This window comes from Podarcis tiliguerta (genome assembly GCF_965153285.1).
Source record: "Podarcis tiliguerta genome assembly, chromosome: 6".
Lineage (NCBI taxonomy): Eukaryota > Metazoa > Chordata > Lepidosauria > Squamata > Lacertidae > Podarcis > Podarcis tiliguerta.
Genome location: NC_139539.1, coordinates 60,869,404 through 60,883,753, shown reverse-complemented (window position 1 = coordinate 60,883,753; position 14,350 = coordinate 60,869,404). Strand labels below are relative to the sequence as shown.

The 14,350-nt window shown below is 41.6% G+C and overlaps 1 protein-coding gene across 2 annotated transcripts in view; it reads right to left on the bottom strand.

The window, feature by feature from the left end:
• The window catches only part of SGIP1 (SH3GL interacting endocytic adaptor 1), a 126,789-nt gene extending 113,154 nt beyond the window's left edge, over positions 1 to 13,635 (bottom strand). Inside the window, exons 1-2 of one of the 2 annotated variants that reach the window (XM_083448283.1) lie at positions 13,567 to 13,635; positions 11,686 to 11,799 (exon numbers count right to left, since the gene is read on the bottom strand). The gene's annotated coding sequence lies outside the window, so the exon portion shown is untranslated. The remainder of the gene's footprint in view (positions 1 to 11,685; positions 11,800 to 13,566) is intronic. The other variant, XM_083448282.1, reaches the window with a different exon arrangement.
• Between the last annotated feature and the right edge of the window lie 715 nt (positions 13,636 to 14,350).

Here is a 14,350-nt window from a genome sequence, read left to right as displayed (position 1 = left end):
TTTGTCTCAGTGACTGCTAAAGGAGACTTAGATAAGAGTTATCTATCTCTGCAACAGTCTTAAGGTATTCTTTAAAGTTCTGGAAAAATAATTATTTACTTTTTCACATAGTACCAGGATTAAGGGAACTTGGTGAAGTTAACATTTTTTCCATTTAAACATGCTGTGTTTTCTCAAAGGATCTGCTCTCTCAAATCCCTGCTGCAGGATTTTCCAGTGACCTGTGCTATACATGCTGGAGAATTTTTAAGTAACAGATTTGTCCATCTGTGAGGAACCTTTGGCTCTATAGATGCTGCTGAACTACAACTCCCATCATCTCTGACAATTGGTGATGTTGGCTGGGGCTGATAGGAATTGCAGTCCATCAACATCTGGAGGGCCAAAGGTCTCCTCATTTGTGGTATAAGAGGTAGCTATACCATAAATGAGGAGACCTTTGGCATGATTAGATTTCTTAGTATGAATTTTGCATTAAGATCTTCAAGTAAGGACAAAGTCCCCTAAATCTAATAATTCAATGCTCTTGGCAAACTTTCTAGAACACTAGCTTTGGTTTGAACCTTGATATAGGAATATGCCCTTGAAGCCAGATGACATGGAGGCTATAATGGAATATTGCCCAATGGACCCACCACTCCCAGTCTTTTAGAAACCTCAGCTCAAAATTTGTCTTCTTTGCAGAAATACAACTTAGATGCAGCAGCACTAGCGCACAGTCCTGGTCAGTGAAATAATGGCTTTGGGGGATTAGAGAGGAAGGAGTTTGCACAGTCTTGACTGACCAACTGGAAATTCACATGATCTTGGTATGAAGGTTGAGTCATAATAATGGAGCCCGCAGGACTGCCAACTGCTCTTATTGTTTCTTTGCTCTCTTCCAATCAGTACATACATTCCGCTGCTTTGAGACTTGTTGGCATCCGTCTGTCTCAAGAGACAATAGAGTGCACCTCTGGGGGTGAAGTCAAGCCACTGCGTTAGCAGCAGTGAAGTGACCTGCCCGGGACACAAGCCTGGGCAGTGTGTATGGAGGTCCTGGGCTGCCCAGACGACAATCTCCTTCATAGTTGCTGTTTTAATCCTAACTAGAAATTAATTTGGGACCAGCTCAAATAATCTGTAATTTGGAAATGTCATATGTGCAATGGCACCATGAGCCTGAATGTATGCCTATGAACATACAATGCAATGTGTTACGTAAGCACATTGTACATATATGCTTTCACCTGCAGTTAGAGCTTTCCCACTGGAAAGAGTGATGGTGTCTGATGTTCATGTGCACCATGGATCCAATTTTACACTGTACATGTAAAGAGTGCCTCCTGCAGTTGTATTCAACTATAACCCAATCAGAACAGACCCATTGAAATTAGTGAAACTAAGTAATTTTATCATTTATTGATTTATTTAATTTATATACTGCCCTTCATCCGAAGATCAGAGGGTGGTTTATAATATAAAAACAGAAAAATACCATAATAACAAAAACAATACCCCTTCCAATAGTTTAAAAAGCCATAGACTGGGTTTAAATAATTAAACCAAGGCCTGGGAGAAGAGAAATGCTTTTGCCTGGTGCCTAAAGATATGCAACGAAGGTGCCAGGCAAGTCTCCCTGGGGAAGAGCAGAAGAGGCCTGTTCTCATGTTGCCACCCTCCAAAAATCATTAATGGGTCTATTCTGAGTAGAACTACAATTTAATATCACCCTATACATACAAATTCCAGTTCAGAGGTTGTGTGAACCTACCATTGGCACGAACATGGATGTTTATTAATATTGTGGTTTGTTACAGAATATCAAAGACACTTTAAAAAGACATAAAGGCTAATTCATGCTTTCTCTTGAAAACAAGACAAAAACTCTAACTTCAAAGTGCATAAAGAGATACTATTTCTTTCCAAGTTGAGACCTGACCGGGACTAAAAAGCAGATAATGCTGTGGTGACAGCCCACCCCTGCACAGCCAGTTTCTCACACCCCACAAAACAGCTGGAAGATTGGGCCACTCCCATGCAAATTGTTTACACTGGGCAGTACTGGGCCTCAATAACTACCTATGGCCATCTCTTCAATGCTTCTCAGTTGAGCTGAGAAGGAATCATGCTGGTGCAGAGCTTGTCTGAAGCCCAGGGCAGGAGTCTTGTTAGAATAAAGAAATAAACTCAAACAAAAAAGCAGCTGATCCCTGGCGGGGGCCCTGACCACCTTAGCTCTCCAAATTCGGAGCAAGTGTACCCGGTTCCCATCCTCCTCTGTACAGGCCTGGAAGGAATACAAGATGTCAGCGGTGCCAATCTGAATAAAATATTGTGGGGGGCCTGGGTAAGCCCCGTCCCGCATCATCAGTCACATGACGGAGTGCACACACCATTTGAATGGGAATGTCCATGAACTTTGTGGGGGCCTGACCACCTCAAATATTTTATTGTGGGGACCGAAACCCCCACAGCCCCTAGGAGTTGGCCTATGCAAGGTGTGCATACAAGTGCAGAGAACTATTGGACACACACACAACTGGTCATCTTGATTACAGAATTGGTCACAGAATAAATACCACATGTGTACCAGCTGTAGCATGGCATCATATGTGTTAACATTTTTAGTGCATAATTATACAGTGGTATCTCTAGTTACGAACTTAATTTGTTCCGGAGGTCCGTTCTTAACCTGAAACTGTTCTTAACTAGAGGCGTGCTTTCGCTAATGGGGCCTCTTGCTGCCACTGCGCCACCGGCACACAATTTCCGTTCTCATCCTGGGGCAAAGTTCTCAACTCAAGGTAACTCTTCCAGGTTAGCAGAGTATGTAACCTGAAGCGTTTGTAACTCGAGGTACCACTGTAATTACACACCCATTTTACTTCAGCCCTTTGATTTACTAAAGGCTCCCAAGATAGCATGTTATAGAAATACGGTGGGGGGGAGGAGGTTAACTTAAGGCTCTTCATTCAAATGAATTATTGAACAAGAAAGCACTTTAGTGTGGGGTAAGAGACACACATGATGAAGTCTAGACAGACAGCAAAAGCAAAGTAGCTCTGAGAAACTGTGAATGGTACTGTCCTATGCACTGCCAAACTTCACTGCTGCTCCTTGACTTATAAAAGGAAAACACTGGAAATTTTCCATGTGAACAATGTGCTTTGCTTATACTGCACCCTATGGGGGGCACACTTGAGTAATTGTAAGATAAGATAAACTTTATTCGCAATAGCCAATGGCCATAGCAACTTAAATCATAAAAAGCAAATAAAATATACAAATAAAAAAGACAGCAATGGGTAAATTGAATAATTGTAATTTATGGTCGGGACACGGGTGGCACTGTGGGTAAAAGCCTCAGCGCCTAGGGCTTGCCGATCGAAAGGTCGGCGGTTCGAATCCCCGCGGCGGGGTGCACTCCCGTTGCTCGGTCTCAGCGCCTGCCAACCTAGCAGTTCGAAAGCACCTCCGGGTGCAAGTAGATAAATAGGGACCGCTTACTGGCGGGAAGGTAAACGGTGTTTCCGTGTGCTGCGCTGGCTCGCCAGATGCGGCTTTGTCATGCTGGCCACGTGACCCGGAAGTGTCTCCGGACAGTGCTGGCCCCCGGCCTCTTAAGTGAGATGGGCGCACAACCCTAGAGTCTGTCAAGACTGGCCCGTACGGGCAGGGGTACCTTTACCTTTTTAATTTATGGTCAAGCTAGATGTTACCATGAATGTGTTGCTACTCATTATTTTGTTGATTGCAACGTTATTCAGGACAACTAAATTTAATGGGTCTACTCTAAAAAAACTGGATACAGCCCAATGTCAGGAGTTTTTTTTTTTTTTTTAAAGTAATAGCAGTTGTGGGTGGATGGAGAAAATTTTAGAAGAGTCACAACCATTTGTCTCCTTATGTTTTAATTTAAGTTGACTTTGTAATAGTTGCTTTACAAATTTACATTATTTCTTCAGCAAGTGTAATGAAACTTTGTTCTAACTTTCTTAGAACATAATATATCTACTAAATTATGTAGGGATATTTGAGGAACAATATTTATAAAACAATTAAATATGAAGGAATGAGCAACCCAGGCACAATACTACCACACTATAATGTCCTGCAATCTACATTCCATTGCTTAATAATAATAATAATAATAATAATATTTTATTTATACCCCGCCCTTCCCGGTTCAGAAAACTGGGCTCAGGGCGGCTAACAACAAATTTAAAACACTTAATTGATGCAACAAAAAAACAGCATAAAATACAGTATAAAACGTGAATAACAATAAATTCAGAATTCAAAAATCAATTTAGGGAGAAATCCATCCAATAAACATTAGATGATCACCAGGGCTAGCTGGCTAAATTAATCCTATTTGGGCCAGCGAGGAGACCAGGGGAGAATTAGCTGTGGGATCGCAGATGGGTAATAGTCATAGAAAGGGGAGGGGGAGGGAAGGAAGAAGAATAAAAGATCAGGCTAAGTTTAAATTGAAAGCCAGGCGGAATAGCTCTGTCTTACAGGCCTTGTGGAAGGAAGTTAAATCCTGCAGGGCCCTGGTCTCATGGGACAGAGCATTCCACCAGGTTGGAGCCATCACTGAGGAGGCCCTGGCCCTGGTGGAGGATAATCTGACTTCCTTAGGGCCCGGGACCTCTAAACTGTGATTATTCAGGGACCTTAAGGTACTCTGCAGAGCATACCAGGAGAGGCGGTCCCGTAAATACGAGGGCCCTAAGCCACAAAGGGCTTTAAAGGTCAAAACCAGGACCTTAAACCTGACCCGATACTCCACCGGGAGCCAGTGTAACTGGTAAAGCACTGGGTGAATATGCTCCCATGGCAGGGACCCCGTGAGGAGCCTCACTGCAGCATTCTGCACCAGCTGGAGTTTCTGGGACAGCTTCAAGGGCAGCCCCGCGTAGAGCGAATCACAGTAGTCAAGCCTGGAGGTGACCGTTGCATGGATCACTGTGGCTAGATTGGGGTGGGAAAGGTAAGGACCAACTGCTTAATGCGGCAAAGGTGGGAAAATGTCGCCTTGGCTGTTGCTGTAACCTGCGCCTCCATGGAAAGGGAGGCGTCAAGGATTACACCTAAACCCTTAAGGGAAGGTACTGGCACTAATTGGGCCCCTGCAAGAGAAGGGGGTTGGTATTAAACAATACAAAGAAAATTCTAGTGCAATGTGCTGATTACCGTATTTTTGGCCCTATAGGACGCACTTTTTCCCCTCCAAAAATGAAGGGTAAATGTGTGTGTGTCCTATGGGGCGAATGCACCGACCCCTCTCTCTCTCCAGGCTTCAGGAAGCTATCCGCAAGCCTTGCGAGCCCGGCGGGAGTTCCCGCGGGCTTGCAAGGCTTGCGGGCGGCAGCCTGTTCTGGGGGCTGGGGTCGGGGGAAGCTCGGGCTTCCCCCACCCCAGCCCCGTGGCTGGGGGGGGGGATAATTTTTTTTAATTCATCCCCCACAAAAAACGAGGTGCGTCCTATGGGCCGGTGCGCCCTATAAGACGAAAAATACGGTAATTGTATTTCTTCTTTCCTTACACACCTAACTATATTCTGAGAGACAAAAATGGGCTGAACAAGAATTCTTCAAAATCCTGGATGCTTTCATATATGTCCAAAATCCATTTCCACTTATAAAAGCCAACTATGGTTAAATTCATCATATAATGGCAACTACAGGTAAGCCTCACAAAATTCTGCATGGAGGGCTAAGGCACATCAACATTAATATTTTTAAACAATATAATGCACTTCTGAAATACACACAGTAGGTGATAACCAATTAAGTCATACTCAGAGTAGACATACTGAAATCAATAGGATTACGTTACTATATTGTTTTCAATGGATCAGGTATAACCAAATAATCTGTAAATAAATAAAATTCCACTGTGTCATCTACAAAAAATTATATTCCTTGCAATATATAAAACCCACCAACTTGTCTCCCTTGCTGGGTAATAGTGCAATAAATTCTCTTTAGCATAGCAAGAACAAAGAAGGGAGCTGAGCACATTAGTTAGAAGCTATCATTTCTGAAAGTTATAGCAATGCCCATGAACACTGTGGTGTTTTATTATATCAACTTCAGCTTTAAAAAGAGAGCGCAGTAGTTTATTTAAGACACACTACCCAGCGTTTGGAAGGGGCCGTCAACAGCAGATTCTCAAAATGAAAGAAACAGTCAAGAATCTCAGTGGGTCCTCAGCTTACCTTAACAGCCTCAGCAATTCCTGAGATAATTATCTGCCATTTTAAGCAAAATAAGCCACCTCACAGAACAGTATTAGAATTTTAAAACAAAGTTCTCATCAGCGGTATCCCACTTTTGGACTTCCTATCTCTGACGAAGGGAAAAGAAAGCATCATAATGGATTGACTTCTAAGCAGAATTGATAGCCACCTCTCTCCAGCAGAGCTGCAGAGTATCCCTTCTTACAAATGAAGGAGGCCACTCATGCCAACTTTTGCAGCCTTTGGCTCCTGCTTTATCTGGATGACTTGCTCATTTGCAAAATGAACAGCCTGCAGAATGCCCTCCCTCTAAGGCAGCTTTCACCAAGATGGCTGGGGCTGGTGGTAGTTGTTACCCACAACTTATGAAGGGTACGGTACCAGCTTGGTGTAGGGGCACAGCTAGTGCCAGTACTGTTCTTCTTTTGGTACCACGTGAAATTTGTCTGTCCAGGGTTTTTCAGGGGAGGGGGTTGGAAATTCCACCATTCCCACTGCAAATGAGGAGCTGAGATCATGACTCCCTGACCGTTTCTCAAAAAGATGCTGTATTTGTGCCTGCTTCTATAACATTGGGCTGCATTGTTTTATTCTACTTGAACCCACCCTGGAATCATATTATAAAGGGTGGGCTAGAAACTCTCCTATGCTTTAATTTTGAAAACTGGAGACCAGGGTTAGATTACACTTCCAAGAGATTTAAAGCCAAAAGAACACCCTTGCCTAAACTCACAGTAGGCTAGGGTCTTGGTACCAGCTAATTTATTTTTGCTTTGGAGACACAAAGGGAGATACAGTCCTACACATACAATATTGTTACTACCGGACTGGACATAAAGACTTGGAATTGACTGGGACTTGCTTAAGGCCATCCAATGCCTTGCTGATAACAGGTCAAGGAAATATATCAGAAACATTTTTTTAATAAAAGCCCTAAGAGAAGCTCCAGGTAGCCAGAGAGTTTCTCCAAGATTCTCTCAAGACAAATGTGGCAAGACATTGCTCAGACATTGCATGAATAGCTCTTAAAAGGTAAAGCATTCGTGTGGGAGGTGTAGATCTGGATGAGGAATACACCAGGAGCAAAGCTGACCACTGCTTTAGACCCATCTCATTCCAGAATCCTTATTTGGATTCTACCTCATACCTATCTCTAGACACCATTCACACAATTGTTACCTGTGTGAATAGTGTCTAGTCTAGTTTGACCATTAGTCAGAGACAATCCAAGGTAGTCAGAGAAGATCCAAGGTCTCACAGTGGACCATTTCAGTTTTGCACCATTACTGTGTTCAGACAGCAACTTTTAAAGAAAAGTTTCCCTGCCCCATAGCATGCTCTCTTTATCTTCCAATAATGTCTGAAAAACATATGGGCACTGTTCCATTGATTAAACTGTTTCATAAAAATTAGTAAGTGTGTGTGCATTTCTGGTGCCATGGTGGGATGGCTGAAAAGTATTGGCACTTATTCTGTGAGTTGAAACAGCACATAAATAGCAGGCAAACACTTCACCTGGTCATAGTCATGTGTTGTATCCCATGTTGAAATACACTGCAATGATGGGCATGTTATGAATCTACTCACTACATAAATAAACAAAAAAGGAATTGTATTTCTGTTTATTGTATTTAAATTATAGTAATCATCTTCTAAACGTGTATCTATCTATAGATAGCATATATTACATACGTAAATATATATTAGCACATGGAATTTTTATGCAGATCTGTGTTACCTTTCAGTAATACATCTCCTCTTTTTTTTCTTTTTTTTTGGCAATATGTAACTGGTGATCCTACCAACACTGCTCACTTTCAAACGGGCAGTGAAAAGTATTCTTGCATGGATTTCCAGGGTATTGTGCTCCATAAATGGCTTTTACTGAGAACTGCTACTTTTACATACTGCTTCATTTACTTTAGAATATTTCAACTCCCATTTTTATCTGTTCTTCCCCTTTTGGACTTTGGTGAATCACACTGATTACTACTCTATCTAGAAAAAAGCAGGGCAGAAATCTTGGATGTGCTCAACCACTGAGCAATGGCAGTTCTTACGGCTATCAACTGTCATGAACAAATCAGGATTTTCACAGCAATTTAAACAGTCCTGACATGTGAAGAGGCAGCTTAGTGAAATCCCTTGGATTTTAATCTGAACCTTTAAGGAAGGTTTTGTTTTTGCAACCTACATTCAGAAATTAAGAACAGCCTCAGTTTCCATGCAGAAACATTAAAAATAAGATGAATTAGTCATAGCCAAAAGTGAAGTCATGCTTTATTACACGAGACAAGGTCCTGCTGGAGCAGCTGTATTCCTTGGTTCCTAGCTATTAGCTCCAAGTAGCATGCCCCATATGCGTTGCTAGACAAGGTGCCTTCTGGACAGTGCTTGCCGAGCACAAGGAGCTTTAGGTTCTGATGGCAAGGGATTTGCTAAATAAAGCTTAAATCCGCCAGCTTCATCCCTAGATGGAATACCGTGACAGTAAATAACAAAGCATAAATCGAAATAATACACGGTAGCCACACATTTTTTGTTTCACATATTGGCCTGCATGGCTTTATGGCCACTTAACTGATCCGTAGCAAATGTCAACCTTTCTTCCACTGTAAACAACTGTCTCCTGCCATCTCAAAAGAGCAAATAATAGAAAGCTGTATTAGTACATGCAGAGAGCCACTGAGAACTCCGGCGAGGACAGTGCAGATCTCATTGGCTGGCCTTGGGCAAATCACTTCCTCAGCCTTAGCCCTTGCTTCCCCATAACTCACACACCATGGCCAGGAAAGTGGCTGGGGAGTGTGATCAGAAAAATGGTCCAGGAGGAAAGGATTAGGCCCTCTTACACACAGCTGCTCCAACCAAATCTACAACTCCCCCATGACTGTATTTCACTTTTTAAAAAATAAATAGGGAGAGCTGAATAACTTGTCTTGGTTGACTTTGAGGCTGCATCCTTGTTTGCAAAGTAGTTTACAAATGGAATTTGCCACAATAAAGGGATCAGTGCTGGAGCATTTACCAAGTGGACAACACTGCTCCACATGTTGTGCTGAGATAAGAGAGGAGTTATGTACTAATCAGTTTCCTCTCATCCTCGAACTCCATACTTTCAGCTGATCCCAGACAAGGGTGGTGGAGAAGATGGGTGAGACTTTCAGTCCCTAGCTTGTGTCAGCTAAATGAACGGCCGCAAACTGCCAGACTAGTCTCAGTAGCAGCTGCAATAGCAAGTCTCTAAAGGTGATAGAAATATTACTAATAACTTTACTATTGTGCTTTATAAAACTATCAGCATATATGAATATTCAGACTTGACAGCTCAACAGCAGTTGATTAGTCAAAGAACGAAACACATCATTTTTCTTTGCAATAAAATATGTACAGCCCATTTAAAACGTGTTTCAATAGAACACAAGAAAGGTAATAAAACTTCAATCTAGTTATCTGAGCAAGCCCATTTAACTTGTGTTGTATTTGATGGGTTTGACCTTTTCAAGCATTCTGGGTCTGAAACAGAGTTCGCATTTCACTGTGTGAACATTTTAATTGCTCTCATATATGAACATAGAAGTTGGATGCTGGGCTTTCTTTTAAGAGCCTACGAAAATCAAATCTGACAGATACCAGTTGACAACGCCTGTAGTTCATCCCTGTATAGCAATTAGTGCAGACTAATTGACTTCCACACAGACCACATGGATATTAGATTCTAATTTAAGTTACATGCCATATTTTTCTTCTGAAGAGGCAACCTTCTTTAAAATCAATTGCCAAGTGAAAATAATGTACCAACTCACACTCTGAGCATTAACACCTGCAGAACTGATTGAAGGCTAAAACCACTCCTGATTTTATAAAGTGAAGTGCATGTGTGGGGTAGGGATATACGATCACAAGGCTCTCTATATTTGGGGTTTTTTAAAAAACAAACTCCCCTGCAGCTCATCTGAGGTTTTCTACAATATTTTGACTCAATCACAGTAAGACACTTTGGATCTAAATTGCAGCCAAAATCTGCTACCAAGCTAGGGTTGTGCAAGATATTTTTGGCTCCCTACATGGAAAATCCAGTGGCACAATCCACCAGGAAATTATTTTTAGAAGTCTAAGCAGAATGAGTAGGAAATATGGCTTAACACAGCTCATTCATTTCAGTGGGCCTTGTGCAGGGACACTTCTGAGTGAATTGTGTGCTTTAGGTCTGATCCATCTGCCTTGGCCTCTACGTGATCCTTAGGCTGCAGTCCTATATGTAATAACCTAGGAGTTGGTTCTCTTGAATTCAATGGAACTTATCTTCACCATAACTGTACTGTCTGATTTTGTGCTATGTCCTGCCATGTTGTTTCTGGCACCTACAGCACTCTGAAAATTCAAGGTGTCCATTGATCCGAAAAAGATTGGCAACCCCTGTTTTATTGCTTCCTGTTCAGTAGATGCTCAGAAGTAAGTCCCATTGACTTCAATGAGTCTTACTCACATATAAGAGTACAAGATTGCAGCCTGAATGCAAGAGATTCTTTTTCTACTGAAAATATTGTGAAAGGTTACAAAGAATAGATGCTGCTAACTGGGGGGAAAAACCTTTAGAAACCCAGGCTACTCTTTTGGCAGTTATTAGCGGCCTGTGTAATTACATAATCTTATTACCACTTGTGCTGTCATCCTCCCTTCTTCCTCCTTCAGTGATAATCTCATTGCTGAGTCTAGCCAGTCTGATCTAAACATGCAAAGTTTAAAGGTAAAGATAAAGGGATGCCTGACTGTTAAGTCCAGTCGCAGATGACTCTGGGGTTGCAGTGCTCATCTCGCTTTATTGGCCGAGGGAGCTGGCGTTTGTCCGCAGACAGCTTCCGGGTCATGTAGCCATCATGACTATCATGGCGAACCAGAGCAGCGCACAGAAATGCCGTTTACCTTCCCAGCTGGAGCGGTACCTATTTATCTACTTGCACTTTGACGCGCTTTCGAACTGCTAGGTTGGCAGGAGCAGGGACCAAGAAATGGGAGCTCACCCCACCGCGGGGATTCGAACCATCGACCTTCTGATCGGCAAGTCCTAGGCTCTGTGGTTTAACCCACAGGGCCACCCGCATCCCTTATGCAAAGTTTACTCCTGTGCAATAGAGAGCTTTATTCTTTTAGGCACTGTACATGCCGCTTTTTATAATCCGGTAAGCAAAAGAGAGCATTCATTTAAGAACACATTCTGAAGTCATTGGCTACACTATGAAACATTAAACCCACAGTCTTTTACATGAGACTCCTACACAAAACTCAGTTGAGCAAAAGGTAATAGCAAATAATGAAAGGACATGATTCTGGTCCCTTTAATAGTGTTGTAGAAGGGGGAATTTCAGAAGGTGGATATTTTCATTCCTATTCATAAGAATCCTGCCAAAAAACTCTACATAATCAGAAGTACAGGATCTCAATCCCATTTGTACCTAGCTGGTGACTTGCTATGAGTTCGGTGCATCTATAAATAACTAGGAAACTTTTGGCTGCCTCTTCATTTGTTGCCCAGAAACGAGAGATCTACAGATAAATTCACAGTCAGTCTGTCAATACAAAATTTATAGGTTTTGTAAGAGTGGTGTACAGTGTACACTCAAGGAGAAATTTAATCAGCTACAGCACAACCTGCCTCACTTAATACCCCCCTCCTTGCTGTGTAAGTAGAGACAATTAACCTACGCCTTTGGGTACAGAGAGCAGTTCAGGTCATCCACAGGGATTCAAAGGCAGCATTTTACTTCCTGGGTCTCCTTTTTAAACACACAGATCAATACAGTATTTCCACTTTTACAGAAATATAACACCATAAACTAATAAAAACCTATAAACGACAAAAGCCATGGCATTTGTTAAGATGGTCTCTTATGGGCCTAGTTCTGGGAGAGATAGAAAACATATGCCTGAACTGTGCCACTATAAATTGCAGGTGGGGGCTTCATGGAACTGAATGTTCCTCTCTATGCAAAAGCCATATAGTACAATATTCCTTCACGCAGAAAACTAGCATGTCAGGGAGAGTAGTAAAGTTATAACTCTTCTCCCAAATACCTAGCTTTCATTATTTAGGAACTTAGTTTTGGATGTGACACACTCCTCACATACACTCGGAGTTGTGTGGGCAGCCAAACATAGGCTTACCGTTTCAGTAAGAAGCAGGCATTAGCAATAACTGTTTTATTTTACATACTTTAACCAGCAACTCCTGCTCAATCCACGTAAAACAAGTTTATACTTAAAACAATTGATTTACTTTAAATAAATTTAGGAGGTAAGTGTTTCATTACATCATTTAGGGTACCCCTAGTGGTCTAACTATATGGTTGGCAAAACAAAACCCCAAATTCAAGCCCTTTTGCTTTGCTTTTCATAAGTCAGCCATGGGTAGATTTACCAAAATTACTCCTTTCCACGGCCATTTCAGCTCTACAGAAAGACTTCCCATCTTAGGACATGCTAAAGTGACATGCAATGTCCATTCAGCCTTTTCCTCCACCATGGAAGGAAGCACTTCTACAAACATTTTATCTATCTCAGGGAAAAGACACTTCTATAATTCCATGGAGATAGAACAAAGGCAAAACAGGAAATAAAACCCCACTCAAAGCTACGGAGCTACACCTTAAAAAAAACAAAAAACAACCCACAGAGGATAACATGTCTGTCCCTCTATTACATCATTTTCCACTATCCTGCCTTGCAAAGCTTATCCAGTCTGCAAAGCCATCTTAATATAGTTAAACACAGAGGTGGGGAAGCATCTTCTCTCCCAGTCACATGCAGGAATTACTGTCTAGCGGCACTCTCCAAGAATCCTTAGGACTCACCTGACAGCTAATATTTCCCCTTATCCAGAGCTTTTTAAAATGGGCAACTGTCAAGAGGCAGATCTTTTTTGACAGAACAGTCTGCTACAGTCTGATAAGAGAGGCAGTATCACCTCCTTAGTACATAGCGCCTCGATTTTTCAATGTAAGAAACCAAAGCTCACCAATATTTTCTGCGCTTCCCAACTTTTGCACTTTATCAGTAAATTAATAAAATAATAATAATAATAATAATAATAATAATAATAATAATAATACACCTAATTACAAGGATAATAGTAAGTTAGAGGCCAGCTGCTTGGGCTGGTTTGAAGCTCAAACCAGGGATATTTGTAAGCCTAGCTTCAATGTAAGGGGATTTCACATCTCTATATATTGAAAGAACTTCCACACAAATCATTCCCTACATATTTCACCAAAGATGCTACTGTCCAATGCTACTGTCACCAAATTTACTTATAAGCAAACCCTACTAATAAAGCTTACCTGAAAATCAGGCTGCAATCCTTGGTACTTCTTAGGGAGCAAGTCCATTCCACTGTAATCCATTTACTCCTGAATAAACAAGGACAGGAATCAGATAATGCAACTGAAGTCATGAGAACTAGTTTCTTTCCACTAAACACAGTATCACTATCTGTGATTCTCAGGCATGCAGATTTAATTAACTGATATGTACAAAAAAAAAGTGGCAGGATGACTAATATAGATAGCGCCATCGCAAAACCTTCTGAAAAGCATTTCACATTATCAAAGATCATTCAACTAAAGCACACCAACTGAGATGGGACATAGCTGTTTTTACGAAGGGCAGGCATTATCTGTAATGATGGTTTCTTTACACTGTTTGAAGGAACACCTTTAAAATTCAGGCATGCCACTAGACACAAGGACACGGTTCCCTGAATCTTTGAACAATTGTGTGGCTGAAGGTGCAGCTTTTCTCTGCCTTGCCACTCTATTTAATAACCAGCTGCACCTGGTGGGATTCCCTGGTTGCACAAATTAAAGGCATATGAGCTCTGTTCTTGCCTGCAGCAGGTCTTCTTAGGCACACTCATATTTTGCTTTATTAAAACAGTCAGCAAATACTGACTGACACATTGGAAACTGTATTTAGATTTTCCTTTCATATTTAGGCATTGCTTGGCATGCTTAAAACAACACTTCCTTCAAATAATGTATCTGAAACCTTTATGAATTGCCCTGTCCCATCTAAATTTGATTACAAAAATGCAAAATAGCCTCAAAAGAGGCATTGAAAACATGT